The following is a 16874-nucleotide window of genomic DNA, read 5'->3' on the forward strand; positions in this document are numbered from 1 at the left end:
CAGTTAGAAAGATAGGCTGAGCAAACGATGGGGCCCTCGCTAACTAGAAAGGACAGGAAAGAAAAGCTGCTGTCTGCAATCACGCAAAAAACCCTGCCAAAAAGAATGTCCAACACATCTGATAGAAAAAGGCCCTGAAATCGCTAGACTTCAAATCACTATATCAGCACTCAGGTATATTATGAAGACAGAGCAAAAGAGATCAACTGATCAGAGACAAAATGGGAATTCAGCCCAGTCCCAGCCAGGGCTGGCTGAACACAAAAACTAAGTAAACCAGACAAAAACTCATATGAACAATAGCAGAGAAAACTTAGCTTTAGGAAGGCAGGAACCAAACTGGAAACCAGGAGCCACAGTCAGGAAAAATCACCAGCAAGAAACTAGGGAGTCGTGTTGTGAGTTCATTTTCCCCTTCACCATTGAGGTCTGATGAACTCCCTCTTCTGGTGAAGGAAGGTAGTGAGGCTGATTACAAAGTACCTGATCAGAATGATGATGACTGGGTGACTGCAATTGCTGACTGGATATAAGGCAGCCGACGCCCTTCTGCCTTGCGGGTGATTTCTCTGAGGGATTCTAGGAGGCCAGTCTGATTCCTGCTCCTCAAAAGCTAAGTTTTCTGCTCTGCTTTTTGCATTTGTGTTTTGGTTTTGTTTTGCCTTGTTTTTCTGGATTTCTGCCTTCCCCTGCTGGGTGAGCTGAATTCCTTTTTGCTCTGTCTTCAGAAAATACCTGAGTACTGATATAAAACAATGTAGGATTGATCTTCAGCTCACCTGGTTCAGCCTGCCCAGTCCTCCTTTCCATAATCTCGGTGCACGGAGTGGATCCATCCCCATCTGGGAGAAATGCTCAATGAAAAAAAGTTTTTTATAGTTCCAGCACACGATGTGAAAAAATTAAGAAAAGCCTTTATTTAATCCATAATTAAAAAATGCAATTCCAGTGATGATAAAAGCATGTGTAGGCTTACGCGTTTCGGATCATATTTGACCCTTAATCATAGCATAAAATACTGAATAAATGTTGCACTTATCAAGGAAAAGCAACCAGAGAAGGCTGCCTTGGGTAACACCCACCAAAATCAGCTGTGAAACTGACATCACTAATTCAAAGTTAACAATAGTACCTCACTGGTTTAACCCTATGATGCATTCATCTTATACAAACATATTACAATGTGAATTCTCACTTAATAATAATCTGATGATTAAACCAAAAACAAACAAACTTCAGCCTCCCTAGTAGCTGGGATTAAAGGCACATACCACCGCACCCGGCAAAAGAAAAAAAAAAAAAAACATATTAATATAGATACATCAATTCATGCTTCAAATTTAATCCTGCTGGATATCTAGTATTAAGTTTTAGTATCCATCGAGCTTCAATCATCTGGAGTAATTTAATTCTATCGCCACCACGCCGAGGAGCAGGAACAAATTCCAAAGCACTTACTCGCAGGCTATTCAATTCTCCCTTATGTTCATGCAAAAAATGTTTAGAAGCCCCCGAAAGACTGCGGGTAGTGATATTATTGATGTCATAAATGTGTTCCGACAATCTTTTTCTTATGCTACGACTTGTGGATCCTACATACTGTTTTCTGCATGTCGTGCAAAAGATTATATAAACACAGTAATCAGTGGCACAATTCATAAAAGTTTTGAGCTTAAATACTTGACCCTCATTACTTATAACAGACTTATTATTATTTATCATGAATTTACATAAACCACATAACTTCTGCCCGCATCTAAATGAACCTTTAGTAGATAACCATGTACAACCTATTTTATCTGTGTTCTCACTGAGTTCACTAGGAGAGATTATATTTCCTATCGTCAAAGATTTTTTGGGGACAAATTTGCAACCATTTTTCAAAATTTCCCTAAGTGTACTATCAGTAGTTAATAATGGTAGATGTTTACGAACTACATTAATTACTTTGTAATAATTACTATGATATGTAGTAGAGAAAATCATTTCATTAGAAAAATCTTTCTTATCTGATTTTTTCGACTGGAATAAATACTGATCTCTGCTTTTTTCATTGGCTTTAGTTTCAGCTTTTTTAACCATTTTAAGATTATAACCCCTGTGTTGTAACCTTTTTTTAATATTATCACATTATTCCTTATACTTGCTGTCATCGGTACAACACCTACGGGCTCTGATAAATTCCCCTGTGGGGATATTCCTAATCACATGTTGTGGATGTTGACTAAAAGCATGCGAAATGGAATTTCCTGAAATTTTTTTACGAAAAAGCTGACAATCTACTTTTTTCTTCAGACTATCACCACCCAATTGTATGTCGAGAAAGGAAATCATATCCCTATTGGTATCTACTACGAAAGACAGATTTAGATTATTATCATTAATATAATCTTTAAAGCTGGACACTAGGTCATCTGATCCTTTCCACACTATCAAAATATCATCTATGAATCGTAAATATTGTTCTATATAATCTGAATAAGGATTAAATTCAGAATAAATAAATTTTGACTCCCACCAGTTCATGAACAGATTAGCCAGGAATGGGGAGAATTTAGCTCCCATAGAACAACCCTGACACTGCACATAGAACTGGCGGGAGAATCTGAAGTAGTTGTTTTGAAGCAAAAATAGAGTAACATCTAAAATATATTCTTTCATTACATCAGAATAATTGGAATATATATTTAGTTGATCTGTCAATGCTTGCATAGCTAAATCATGTGGAATGCAAGAATACAATGTTTTAACATCACAAGTCATCCACATGAAATTCTCATCCCAATTCTGATTTAACATTACTGATAGCACATGTTTGCTGTCTTTCAAATAACTAGGTGACATAACTACCAATGGTTGCAATCTCTCATCTAACCAAGAACCTAGTCTTTCCAATAATGAATCCACACCTGACACTATAGGTCTGAAAGGAGGAAGAAAAAGCCCTTTATGGGTTTTAGGTAGGGCATGAAAAATGGGAATTTTGGGATTTACTGGTAATAATTCTTTTTGTTTTAAATTAAGAATGCCTAGATCAAATCCTTCTTGTAAAATTTTTTCCAATTTAATTTTTATAGTTTCCGTTGGATCTCCATCTATTTTCTTGTAAGCATGACTTTCATTTAAAATACTATTAACCTCTCTTACATATAGGGTCTTATCCAATATTACCACTGATCCCCCCTTATCAGCATTCTTCACTACAATGTTTGGATTATTTTGTATGTTTTTTAGAGCTTTTCTTTCTCCCTTAGATAAATTATCCCTCTTGTTATTATCAGAAAATACAGATTTTAATTCCCGTTCCACAGAGAGCTGAAATTCATCCATAATGGGGACTCTTGATTGTAAGGGATAAAAATCCACATTTGGCACTCTAGAGACCACACTATTGTCACTGACAAAATTGTCCCTTTGTGAAGAATCAGATAAGGAATTAAAGGCCCCGTCACACTAAGCGACTTACCAGCGATCCCGACACCGATATGAAGGTGTCAGGATCGCTGGTAAATCGCTATGTGATCGCTGGTGAGCTGTCACACAGACAGCTTCACCAGCGATCAGCACAGCGATGCCGATCGCCCGGCATCGCTGGCCATCCTGTAAAAAATAGAATCAAAATAAAAAATATAGTTATTCTCACCTTCCGACGTCGCGTTCAGCCATCCCGCCTCTCTCCACGCTCCGGTCCCAGTGATTCTTTGCGAGAATGACCGCGAGATGTCACAGTCTCGCGGGATAACAAAGTCTCGCGGTCATTCGTGCAAAGGATCACTGGGACCGGAGCGTGGAGAGAGGCAGGATGGCTGAACAGGACGTCGGAAGGTGAGAATAACTATATTTTTTATTTTTTTTATTATTTTTTACACCTGATCGCTGGTCTCCCGCTGTCACACACAGCGATGCGTGCTGGCCAGCGGGAGACCAGCGACCAAAGAAATGTCCAGAGGTTTCTTGCAGCGATCAGCGATACCGGCAGGGGGGCCGCTCGCTGATCGCTGTCACACACAGCGATCTCGCTGGTGAGATCGCTGTTATGTCACAAAAGTTGTGACTCAGCAGCGATCTCGCTACCGAGATTGCTTAGTGAGACGGGGCCATTAGTTCAGTCAAAGCAAATTGTTCTCTGAAGGTAAGTCCTGCATATTCATTAACTGGTAAGAGAGGAGTGTTGATTTCAGCAGCTGATTGATCCTGATCAAAAAAATGTTGATAGTTAATCTTCTCACAAATTTGTTGACATCCAAAATTGTAGAAAAAAAATCTCCATTATTCTTAGGCACAAAATTGAGCACTTTGCGCAGTACTTTCAATTCATTATTAGTAAGGATACATGCAGATTGATTTAGGACCGTAAACTGATTTATTTGCGATACCTCGTTCTGTAATTGTATTTTCTGTGTTTTAACTCTGTGCTTACGCCCCGCTCTTCTATAGGATTTTGATTTGGATCTATATTTGGGGTTACACCGTTTTTTGCCCCACTAGATCCTTCCCCTGAACTATAGCGATCATTTTCATCTTCTTCCATTTCTCCATCAGTCGTTTCAAGTTCAGAGGAGCTGAAAGTAACTCGTGATGTTCCTCCACCTTCTGAAATCCTATTAGCTCTTTGACCTTTCAAAATAGATTTTGGTTTCTTAGAAAACCTAAAATTTCTATAAGGTCTTTGCGGGTGTCGCCAGTCATACACATGTCCGGTCTCAAAATCTTTGACATCTCTTTCATATTTTTTCTGTTTATTTTTAACAATAATGTCCTCTAATTTATCCAATCTATCCATAATGTCAGATCTCAGTTTCTTATATGTGGCATTATCAAAAGATTCTGTCAAAGAATTTTCAATTTCTTTAATTTTTAAATCAAGATCTTTCACTTTTTTTTGTTCATAATCTATAAGAAGCTCCATAAGCTTAAGGGAACATCCCATCAAAATGTCATTCCATTCTTTTTGGAAAACTTCATCAAATCGAACAGTAGACTGTTTTTTTATTCTCAGTCCTCTGGGAATCATCAAATTTTCTACATACTTTTCAAGCATGATATGATCCCACCAGGTTCTCAGGCGTGTAGACAAGAATTTTTCCAATTGTTGCATGTTATGTCTTAAATCTGCCTGACCTTCCATATTGGGATTTCCCTTATTTTTGGAGACTATAGTTGCCACTTTTTCCAATTTGGATTTGTCATTTAAACTCAGGAATAAAGTGTCCTTGAAAGTGACTTCCATTTTATCAGAAAATATATAATTCAAATGAAAGGGGAATTAGGAGAGTGCTGTGATGAACAGCCCACGGCCGTTCGTCCACCTACGGAGGCGACTAACGGGGGTCCCGCTGCCACCAAAACGCGACGGACAGCGGACCCTGTGTCACCACTATGTCACAGTCCCACCACTGACCTGGGTGTATCAGCGGACGGAGGGACGAGACACACTGCCGGCACACGGCTATCACAGGCACCGTTGGGGCTTATCTTAGTTATCCCACCACTGGCACCATGTGACCAAAAATATCCAGCAAGCTAATCTCGCTCTACAATTTGCCGCAGGGGGAGTTTAATTTGGATGCCCCACCACTGCTATCAATCTTCCAAGTACTGCGGGGATTTATGTATATCCCACTTTCTCAGTTCCACTTTGGAACTCGCAGCTCTCCGGCGCCCCCCTTACCCTCAGGTCAGTCAGGGAACTGCACCTAGGATAATTGGTCGCCGGACGGGCAGCCTGTTGTGAACCGGCAATTAGGCTTCTGCAGTAAGGGAATTATCAATGCTGTGGCTGCAGACCCTTATTCAGCAATATAAGACCCTTCTGGACTGCCAGCAAGCCGCAATAGCCGTGCACAACGCTCTGCCACCAGTCACGGTTACTTAATTCACAGTGTTAAATTAAGAGGGTCCGTGGCAAACCCCTTGAATTAGTAGCGATTATCTAAACAAAGGCGTATAGTTCGATTCTTAGAGCATAGAGACAGATCTAAATAATTATTTCATTTATTTTCCGAAAGAGGACAGTGATTACAGATAAAAGTTGCTATAAAATTGAGACCTAAAATATGTACAGTACAGGTATAAAATAAAAGTGGAGAAAACAAAGAGATTACACTCACAGTTCCATATTGTTGTTAGGCATCCCATGTGGTTTTAAGGGGGGTGGAGGCGGAGCTGCGCGTCTCCACTCATCTGAGTTCTTGTCAGCACGGACTCTGCAGCTGTTCTGAGCTGGTTTTGTCCAGGAAATGCTTTATAGACTTGCTATGTGACATCACGGAGAGATGCATGCTGGGTTAATCCCACCTCTCTTATCCAAGTCATGTTTTGGCTACAAAACTTAGATTAGCTATAACTTTATGGGAGAAGCTGGTATGGACTCATCAGTGGTATCATGTTACCCAGTGTAATGAGCCTATCAAGAAAACATCAAACATCTATGCGATATGACCGTCCATTTGGGCGCAAATCCTATCTCATGTTCTGGACAGGGTAGAACTTCGAAAGATACGCGGTATCGAAGCTGGGACCGCTCAGGTTACAAAAATATGATTTTCATATCTCTACTTGTTACGGTTTTCGCAGGGCAGGCTCTTAAAGTTTTATTTCAAACAAAGACCTTTTTCCCGCATTTTTTCTCTTTCAGCTGAGAGAAGCCAAATGGTGTGAGGAAGATGGTCTAGCTAATTAACATTCCTGCTCTTCCAGAGGAAGTGGCAGGGTTGATAAAACCTGGGGGGAAGGAATTCCTACTACTGACAGTTTACAATGTCCTAGGATGGAGGATTTGTTAGCACATTGCAACAGAAAACATATCTTGCAGACATTGTACATCACAAGTGCAACAAACACTTATAACTCCTATGGGCAGCTGTAACGCTGTTATTGATGAAGGATAAAAAATTCCTTCAGCGTTAATAAACCAGGGAGCACGAAAAAAGTTCAGACAGTAACAATATCAAACAATGTAGGATTGATCTTCAGCTCACCTGGTTCAGCCTGCCCAGTCCTCCTTTCCATAATCTCGGTGCACGGAGTGGATCCATCCCCATCTGGGAGAAATGCTCAATGAAAAAAAGTTTTTTATAGTTCCAGCACACGATGTGGAAAAATTAAGAAAAGCCTTTATTTAATCCATAATTAAAAAATGCAATTCCAGTGATGATAAAAGCATGTGTAGGCTTACGCGTTTCGGATCATATTTGACCCTTAATCATAGCATAAAATACTGAGTAAATGTTGCACTTATCAAGGAAAAGCAACCCGAGAAGGATGCCTTGGGTAACACCCACCAAAATCAGCTTTTGAAAAATGGTTGCAAATTTGTCCCCAAAAAATCTTTGACGATAGGAAATTTAATCTCTCCTAGTGAACTCAGTGAGAACACAGATAAAATAGGTTGTACATGGTTATCTACTAAAGGTTCATTTAGATGCGGGCAGAAGTTATGTGGTTTATGTAAATTCATGATAAATAATAATAAGTCTGTTTTAAGTAATGAGGGTCAAGTATTTAAGCTCAAAACTTTTATGAATTGTGCCACTGATTACTGTGTTTATATCATCTTTTGCACGACATGCAGAAAACAGTATGTAGGATCCACAAGTCGTAGCATAAGAAAAAGATTGTCGGAACACATTTATGACATCAATAATATTACTACCCGTAGTCTTTCGGGGGCTTCTAAACATTTTTTGCATGAACATAAGGGAGAATTGAATAGCCTGCGAGTAAGTGCTTTGGAATTTGTTCCTGCTCCTCGGCGTGGTAGCGATAGAATTAAATTACTCCAGATGATTGAAGCTCGATGGATACTAAAACTTAATACTAGATATCCAGCAGGATTAAATTTGAAGCATGAATTGATGTATCTATATTAATATGGTTTTTTTTTTTCTTTTGCCGGGTGCGGTGGTATGTGCCTTTAATCCCAGCTACTAGGGAGGCTGAAGTTTGTTTGTTTTTGTTTTAATCATCAGATTATTATTAAGTGAGAATTCACATTGTAATATGTTTGTATAAGATGAATGCATCATAGGGTTAAACCAGTGAGGTACTATTGTTAACTTTGAATTAGTGATGTCAGTTTCACAGCTGATTTTGGTGGGTGTTACCCAAGGCAGCCTTCTCTGGTTGCTTTTCCTTGATAAGTGCAACATTTACTCAGTATTTTATGCTATGATTAAGGGTCAAATATGATCCGAAACGCGTAAGCCTACATATGCTTTTATCATCACTGGAATTGCATTTTTTAATTATGGATTAAAGAAAGGCTTTTCTTAATTTTTTCACATCGTGTGCTGGAACTATAAAAAACTTTTTTTCACTGAGTACTGATATAGTCTTTTTGAGGCCTAGCGTCTTCAGAGCTTTTTTCCCTATCAGTCTGTTGGCTCTTGTTTTGAGAGGGTTTTGGCGGATTGCAGACAGCCGCTTTTCTATTCTGTCCTATTTAGTTAGCTTGGGCCCCATCATTTGCTCAGCCTATCTTTCTATCTGTGTGAGTGTTTTTTCATCTTGCTTCACCATCATTATATGTTGGGGGCCGCCTATTGCTTTGGGGTCTGCTCTGGGGCAGTTTAGATTTCCCTTTCTGTCTTTAGGCTATGTAGTTCTCCGGCTGTGTTCGAGGGGTCTAGGGCACCGTAGGAACCCCCCACGTCTACTGCTAGTTGTTGTTAGGTTCAGGGGTCTGCAATCCGATAGCTGCCAACTTCTCTGGTTTTCTGGACTTAGCTAGTATTTCTGTTTTTGCCTCCTACGGTGACTCATTCATAACAGAATCACCCGCCATACCGCAGATCCTAGGGTACTCAATAGCAGGAAAGAATTGTAAAAAAAAAAAAAAAGAGTGTGTATATTTTTTCCTCTATATCTCTGAGGCTGTAGGGGGAATTTTTTTTTCTCTCAATGGAGATAAAGCAATTGTCTGATCGTGTGGAGCAGCTCGCTGCGGAAGTGCGGGGAATTTCCGCCTACCTTGCTCATTCACATGCTGCTGAACCAAAGATCCCTACTCCTGATGTGTTTTTGGGGATCGGTCTAAATTTTTGAATTTCAAAAATAATTGTAAATTATATTTTGCCTTGAAGCCTAACTCGTCAGGGAGCTCTGCGCAGCAGGTTAAAATTGTCATCTCTTTGCTGCGTGGCGATCCCCAGGATTGGGCGTTTTCTTTGAAACCAGATGATCCTATTCTGTCTAATGTGAACGCATTTTTTCAAGCCTTGGGGTTGTTGTATGACGAACCTAATGCTATTGATCAGGCTGAAAAGACCCTGTTGGCATTGAGCCAGAGTCGAGATTCTGCAGAATTGTACTGTCAAAAATTCTGAAAGTGAGCGGTCCTTACTACCTGGAATGATAATGCCTTGGCAGCTCTCTTTCGGAAGGGTTTGTCAGAAGCCGTAAAAGATACTATGGTGGGATTTCCTGTTCCCTCTGGTCTTGACGATTCTATGTCATTAGCCATTCAGGTTGATCGGCGTTTACGTGAACGCAGGACTGCACGAGAGGTGTTGCCACCTGATGAACAAGTGTCTGAACCTATGCAATGTGATAGAGTTTTGACCAGGGAGCAACGTCAGGAGTTCAGAAGGTGTAATAAGCTGTGTTTTTTTTGTGGAGATGCCTCGCATATTATTTCTGTCTGTCCTAAACGAGAGAAACGTTTTGCACACACGTTTTCTGTGGGTGGTGTTCAACCTAAGTTTCTTCTGGCAATTACTCTGATCTGCTCCCTGTCCACATTTTCCGCCAAGGCTTTTGTGGATTCGGGAGCAGCCCTGAACCTAATGGACTTGGATTTTGCTAAACGTTGTGGATTTCCAATGACACCTCTGCGGACGCCTATTCCTTTGAGGGGGATTGATGCTACTCCTTTGGCGAAAAATAAACCTCAGTTTTGGACCCAGGTGGTAATGCGGGTCGCCCCAGACCATCAAGAAAATTGCAGATTTTTGGTGTTGCATAATTTGCATGATACCATTGTTCTGGGGTTTCCCTGGTTGCAAATTCATAATCCAGTTTTGGATTGGAAATCTGTGTCTGGTGAGTTGGGGTTGTCGGTGTGCCCTTAGTGAGGCTCCGTTTTTTTCCACCTCTCCTCAGTCGCATGATGTTCCTGACTATTTGGCGGACTTTTATGATGTATTTAGTGAGAATGAGTCTGCGTCTTTGCCTCCTCATAGGAGTTATGACTGTGCAATTGAACTGAGCCCGGGGTGTAAATTTCCCAAGGGTCGGCTCTTCAATTTATCTGTACCCGAGCACGAGGCTATGCAATCCTATATTAAGGAGGCGTTGGAGAAGGGTCATATTAGACCATCCTCTTCACCCTTAGGTGCCGGTTTTTTTTTCGTGGCCAAAAAGGATGGTTCATTAAGGCCTTGTATTGATTATCGTGCCCTCAACAAAATTACTATTAAATATCAGTATCCGTTACCCCTGATTTCGTATCTATTCTCCAGAGTTAAAGGTGCTTGCTGGTTTACCAAGCTTGACCTCAGAGGGGCGTATAATCTTATCCGCATTAAGCATGGGGATGAATGGAAGACGGCGTTTAATACTCCGGAGGGACATTTTGAGTACCTGGTGATGCCTTTTGGGCTCACTAATGCCCCTTCTGTCTTCCAGTGCTTCATGAACGACATTTTCCGAGACTTTGTGGATAAATTTTTGATTATCTATCTGGATGATATTTTGATCTTCTCCAAGTATTGGGATTCTCATGTGGAACATGTTCGGACTGTGTTCCGGATCTTGAGGGAGAATTCCCTGTATGTCAAGGGATCGAAATGCCTTTTTGGGGTACAGAGGATTTCATTTTTGGGATTCATTTTGTCTCCGTCAACTATTGAAATGGACCCGGCCAAGGTACAGGCCATTTATGATTGGGTTCAGCCCACTTCTTTGAAGGCCCTCCAGAAGTTTTTGGGTTTTGCTAATTTTTATCGGAAATTTATAGCAAAATTTTCTAGTATTGCCAAGCCATTGACTGATCTGACTAAGAAGGGTGCTGATGTGTTGAATTGGTCTCCGGAGGCTGTTTCTTCCTTTCAGGAGCTGAAGCGAAGATTCACTTCTGCCCCGGTTTTGCGGCAACCTGATGTCTCACTCGCGTTCCAGGTAGAGGTGGACGCTTCTGAGATTGGTGCAGGAGCTGTTTTGTCCCAAAAGGATCCTGTAACATCTAAAATGAATCCCTGTGCTTTCTTTTCCCGAAAGTTCTCTCCATCTGAACGTAACTATGATGTGGGGAATCGGGAACTGTTAGCCATGAAATGGGCATTTGAGGAGTGGAGACATTGGTTGGAGGGAGCTAAACATCAAGTCGTGGTCCTCACTGACCACAAGAATTTGATTTACCTGGAGTCGACCAAACGATTGAACCCTAGACAGGCTAGGTGGGCCTTGTTTTTTAAACGTTTTGATTTTGTGGTCTCTTTTCTTCCTGGCACTAAGAATGTCAAGGCAGACGCCCTCTCTAGGAGCTTCTTTGCTGATTCTCCTGTTGTGACCAAGCCTGCTACCATCTTAGGCGAAGGGGTAGTTCTTTCTGCCATCTCGCCCGATTTGAGACGTACTCTGGAAGAGTTCCAGGAGGACAAACCTGAGCATTGTCCCAGTGGAAAGTTGTATGTTCCTGACCAGTGGAAGAAGAGAGTGATGTCTGAAGTTCATTGCTCTGCATTGGCTGGTCATCCAGGTATTTTTGGTACTAGAGATCTGGTGAGTCGGTCTTTTTGGTGGCCCGCCTTGTCTCGTGATGTCAGGAATTTTGTGCAGTCCTGTGGGACTTGCTCCCGGTCTAAACCTTGTTCTCGCACTAGTGGGTTGTTAATGCCTTTGCCGGTCCCCAGGAGGCCATGGACCCATATTTCAATGGATTTCATCTCTGATATGCCTGTCTCTCAGAGAATGACTGTTATTTGGGTGATTTGTGATAGGTTCTCTAAGATGGTTCATCTTGTACCACTCCCTAAGCTGCCATCTTCCTCTGAGTTGGTGCCCCTGTTTTTGCAACAGGTGGTTCGCTTGCACGGGATTCCTGAGAACATTATATCTGACAGAGGAGTTCAGTTTGTTTCTAGATTTTGGAGGACTTTCTGTTCCAAGCTGGGAATTCAGTTGTCCTTCTCCTCTGCTTTTCACCCTCAGACCAATGGGCAGACGGAGAGAACAAACCAGACCTTGGAGTCGTATTTAAGATGTTTTATTTCCACTGATCAGGATGATTGGGTTTCATTTTTGCCCTTGGCCGAATTTGCTTTAAATAATAGAGCTAGTTCTGCCACTTTGATGTCACCTTTTTTTTGTAACTTTGGGTTTCATCCTCGATTTTCTTCAGGGCAGGTGGAGCCTTCTGCCTGTCCAGGTGTTGACACTGTGGTGGAGAGAATGCACCAGATCTGGGACCAAGTGGTGGATAAGTTATCTCTCTCCCAGGAAAAGGCCCAGCGGTTTTCCAACCGACATAGGACCATTGGTCCCCAGTTTAAGGATGGTGATATGGTTTGGTTATCATCAAAAAATCTTGCTATGAAGGTGGCTTCTCCTAAGTTTAAGCCTAGATTTATTGGACCTTACAAGATTTTGGAGATTATTAATCCGGTCTCTTTTCGTTTGGCTCTTCCTGTCACATTTAAAATTCATAATGTGTTTCATAAGTCCTTGTTGAAGAGGTTTGTTGAACCAGTTGTTCCTGGGGTGGCACCTCCGGACCCTGTATTAGTTGAAGGTAACATGCAATATGAGGTAGAGAAGATACTGGATTCCCGTCTGGATAGACGGAGACTCCAGTATTTGGTTAAGTGGAAGGGTTATGGTCAGGAGGATAATTCCTGGGTCTCTGCCTCTGATATTCACGCCAAAAGATTGGTGCATGCCTTTCATCGGGCTCAACCTGATTGCCCTGGTGGCGTGGATGAGGGTTCGGTGACCCCTCCTCAAGGGGGAGGTACTGTTGTGAGTTCATTTTCCCCTTCACCATTGAGGTCTGATGAACTCCCTCTTCTGGTGAAGGAAGGTAGTGAGTCTGATTACAAAGCACCTGAGCAGAATGATGATGACTGGGTGACTGGAATTGCTGACTGGATATAAGGCAGCCAACGCCTTTCTGCCTTGTGGGTGATTTCTCTGAGGGATTCTAGGAGACCAGTCTGATTCCTGCTCCTCAAAAGCTAAGTTTTCTGCTCTGCTTTTTGCATTTGTGTTTTGGTTTTGTTTTGCCTTGTTTTTCTGGATTTCTGCCTTCCCCTGCTGGGTGAGCTGAATTCCTTTTTGCTCTGTCTTCAGAAAATACCTGAGTACTGATATAGTCTTTTTGAAGCCTAGCGTTTTCAGGACTTTTTTCCCTATCAGTCTGTTGGCTCTTGTTTTGAGAGGGTTTTGGCGGATTGCAGACAGCAGCTATTCTATTCTGTCCTATTTAGTTAGCTTGAGCCCCATCATTTGCTCAGCCTATCTTTCTATCTGTGTGAGTGTTTTTTCATCTTGCTTTACCGTCATTATATGTTGGGGGCTGCCTATTGCTTTGGGGTCTGCTCTGGGGCAGTTTAGATTTCCCTTTCTGTCTTTAGGCTATGTAGTTCTCCGGCTGTGATCGAGGGGTCTAGGCCACCGTAGGAACCCCCCACGGCTACTGCTAGTTGTTGTTGTTAGGTTCAGGGGTCTGCAATCCGATAGCTGCCAACTTCTCTGGTTTTCTGCACTTAGCTAGTATTTCTGTTTTTGCCTCCTACGGTGACTCATTCATAACAGAGTCGGCTGCCTTAAATCCAATCAGAAACTCCTGATGTCCAATCGCAGTCCTCTTCCTCAGGTGGCCGGTCTCTGCCGTTTAGATCAGCTTCATTACCTCCCTTCACCAACAGAGGGAGTCCAGATAGAGAACTTACTACCCCTCTGTCAGCACAGCCAGCTCCATAACCCTCACCAGAAGCCAGAGGCAAACCCGAAAATGAGCTCACAACACTCCCCGTTACCCAAAGACTCCAGTTCAAAACGCTAACCATGACATACAAAGCCATCCACAACCTGAGTCCTCTGTACATCTGTGACCTAGTCTCCCGGTACTTACCTGCACGAAACCTCCGATCCTCGCAAGATCTCCTTCTGTACTCCCCTCTTATCGCCTCTTCCCACAATCGCATACAAGATTTCTCCCGCGCATCCCCTCTACTCTGGAACTCTCTACCACAACATATCAGACTCTCGCCTACCATGGAAACCTTCAAAAGAACTTGAAGACCTACCTCTTCCGACAAGCCTACAACTTGCAGTAACCACCGATCCACCAAACCGCTGCACGACCAGCTCTTCCCTCGCCTACTGTATCCTCACCCATCCCGTTGTAGATTGTGAGCCCTCGCGGGCAGGGTCCTCTCTCATCCTGTACCAGTCGTGACTTGTATTGTTTAAGATTACTGTACTTGTATGTACTATGTATACCCCTCCTCACATGTAAAGCACCATGGAATAAATGGCGCTATAATAATAAATAATAATAATAAATTTTATTTCTATAGTGCCGACATGTTCCGCAGCACTTTACATTTCAGAGGGGATTTGTACGGACAATACACATTACAGCATAACAATAATCACATAGATCAGTGGTCCCCAACCTTTTTTGCACCAGGGACCGCCTTGAACCAAGACCATTCTTCCATGGCCCGGCACGGCGGGGATGGAGGTGTGACAGGGGCGGGGCTTTGGTCATAAGGGGGCAGGGCTATGGACGCGGTTGTAGTTTAGCAGTGCATATTTATCATTTAATTATAACATTTTTAATGTGACTCAACTCACCATAGGTTTTGAATGAGTGGGAGCACCTGGCTTGTTTCTGTTTCAGTGGGAGCACTGGGCTACTTCTACTGATGACCGTCACTGCTAATGATGATTGGAACCTACAAGGAAATGGAGCATTGAGCACTTAAGAACAATTGTACTGGAGTACTGTACATGCTGATTATTTTCTAATCATCAGAAAATGTATGTGTGGTCCCCCCCGTCCAGCTCTGTGTGGCTCCCCCTGTTGTATGCATGGCTCCCCTGTCCCATCCTGTATACATGGCTCTGCTCCCACTCTCCCATCCTGTATACATGGCTCCGCTCCCATCCTGTATGCATGGCTCTGCTCCCACTCTTCTATCCTGTATACATGGCTCCCCTGTCCCATCCTGTATGCATGGCTCCGCTCCCACTCTCCCTCCCTTGTATACATGGCTCCGCTCCCACTCTCCCGGCCTCCCTTGTATATATGGCTCCGCTCCCACTCTCCCTCCCTTGTATATATGGCTCTGCTCCCACTCTCCCGGCCTCCCTTGTATATATGGCTCCGCTCCCAGTCTCCCTCCCTTGTATATATGGCTCTGCTCCCACTCTCCCTCCCTTGTATATATGGCTCTGCTCCCACTCTCCCTCCCTTGTATATATGGCTCTGCTCCCACTCTCCCTCCCTTGTATATATGGCTCTGCTCCCACTCTCCCTCCCTTGTATATATGGCTCCGCTCCCACTCTCCCTCCCCTGTATATATGGCTCCGCTCCCATTTTCCCTCCCCTGTGTATATGGCTCCGCTCCCATTCTCCCTCCCCTGTGTATATGGCTCCGCTCCCATTCTCCCTCCCCTGTGTAAATGGCTCCGCTCCCATTCTCCCTCCCCTGTGTATATGGCTCCGCTTCCATTCTCCCTCCTGTGTATATGGCTCCGCTCCCATTCTCCCTCCTGTGTATATGGCTCCGCTCCCATTCTCCCTCCCCTGTGTATATGGCTCCGCTCCCATTCTCCCTCCCCTGTGTATATGGCTCCGCTCCCATTCTCCCTCCCCTGTGTATATGGCTCCGCTCCCATTCTCCCTCCCCTGTGTATATGGCTCCGCTCCCATTCTCCCTCCCCTGTGTATATGGCTCCGCTCCCATTCTCCCTCCCCTGTGTATATGGCTCCGCTCCCATTCTCCCTCCCCTGTGTATATGGCTCCGCTCCCATTCTCCCTCCTGTGTATATGGCTCCGCTCCCATTCTCCCTCCCCTGTGTATATGGCTCCGCTCCCACTCTCTCTCCCTTATATTTATGGCTCCGCTTGGCTCCCCCATCCTCCCCATCATACTTACCCTCACGTCGCTGAACTTCCTTCCCGTCGCTGCACGTCCCTGCATCTCGCGGCGCTTCAGCTTCTTCCTATGCGGTGCGGTCACGTGCTACCGCTCATTAAGGTCCATGAATATGGACGCCACGCCTATGGGAGATGAGTGGCGTCCATATTCATGACCTTAAATGAGCGGTAGCACGTGACCGCTCAGCGCTGGATGAAGCCGCCGCTGGATGAAGCCGCCGCGGGATGCAGGGTGAGTATCAGCTGCTGCACCGCCCCCCGGCTCCCCTTGGGTCCGCGGACCGGCAAGGGCACTGCAACGGCCCGGTGCTGGGCCACGGACCGGCGGTTGGGGACCCCTGACATAGATCATAACAGATACCAAGAGGAATGAGGGCCCTGCTCGCAAGCTTACAATCTATGAGGAAAAACAGGGAAACACGAAAGGTGGGTGGTAACAGTTGCCCTGATTGTATGGACCAGCCATAATGTTAAGTGTGTAACAGTATAGATGCAGAGGGCTAATGGATGCATAAAGCATGTGGGAACATGATGCGGGGAACCTGGTTATGGTAAAAAAACTTTTGACTGTGCCACATAGGGATATATTAGGTTAATGTGTTGAGGCGGTAGGCCAGTCTGAATAAATGAGTTTTCAGGGCAAGCTTAAAATTGTGGGGATTGGGGACTAATCGTATTGACCTGGGAAGTGCATTCCAAAGAATTGGCGCAGCACGTGTATAGTCTTGAAGACGAGAGTGGGAGGTTCTGATTATTGAGGATGC

This window comes from Dendrobates tinctorius, unplaced genomic scaffold, assembly GCF_039654945.1.
Source record: "Dendrobates tinctorius isolate UK_male_01 unplaced genomic scaffold, ASM3965494v1 ptg000137l, whole genome shotgun sequence".
Classification (NCBI taxonomy): Eukaryota; Metazoa; Chordata; class Amphibia; order Anura; family Dendrobatidae; genus Dendrobates; species Dendrobates tinctorius.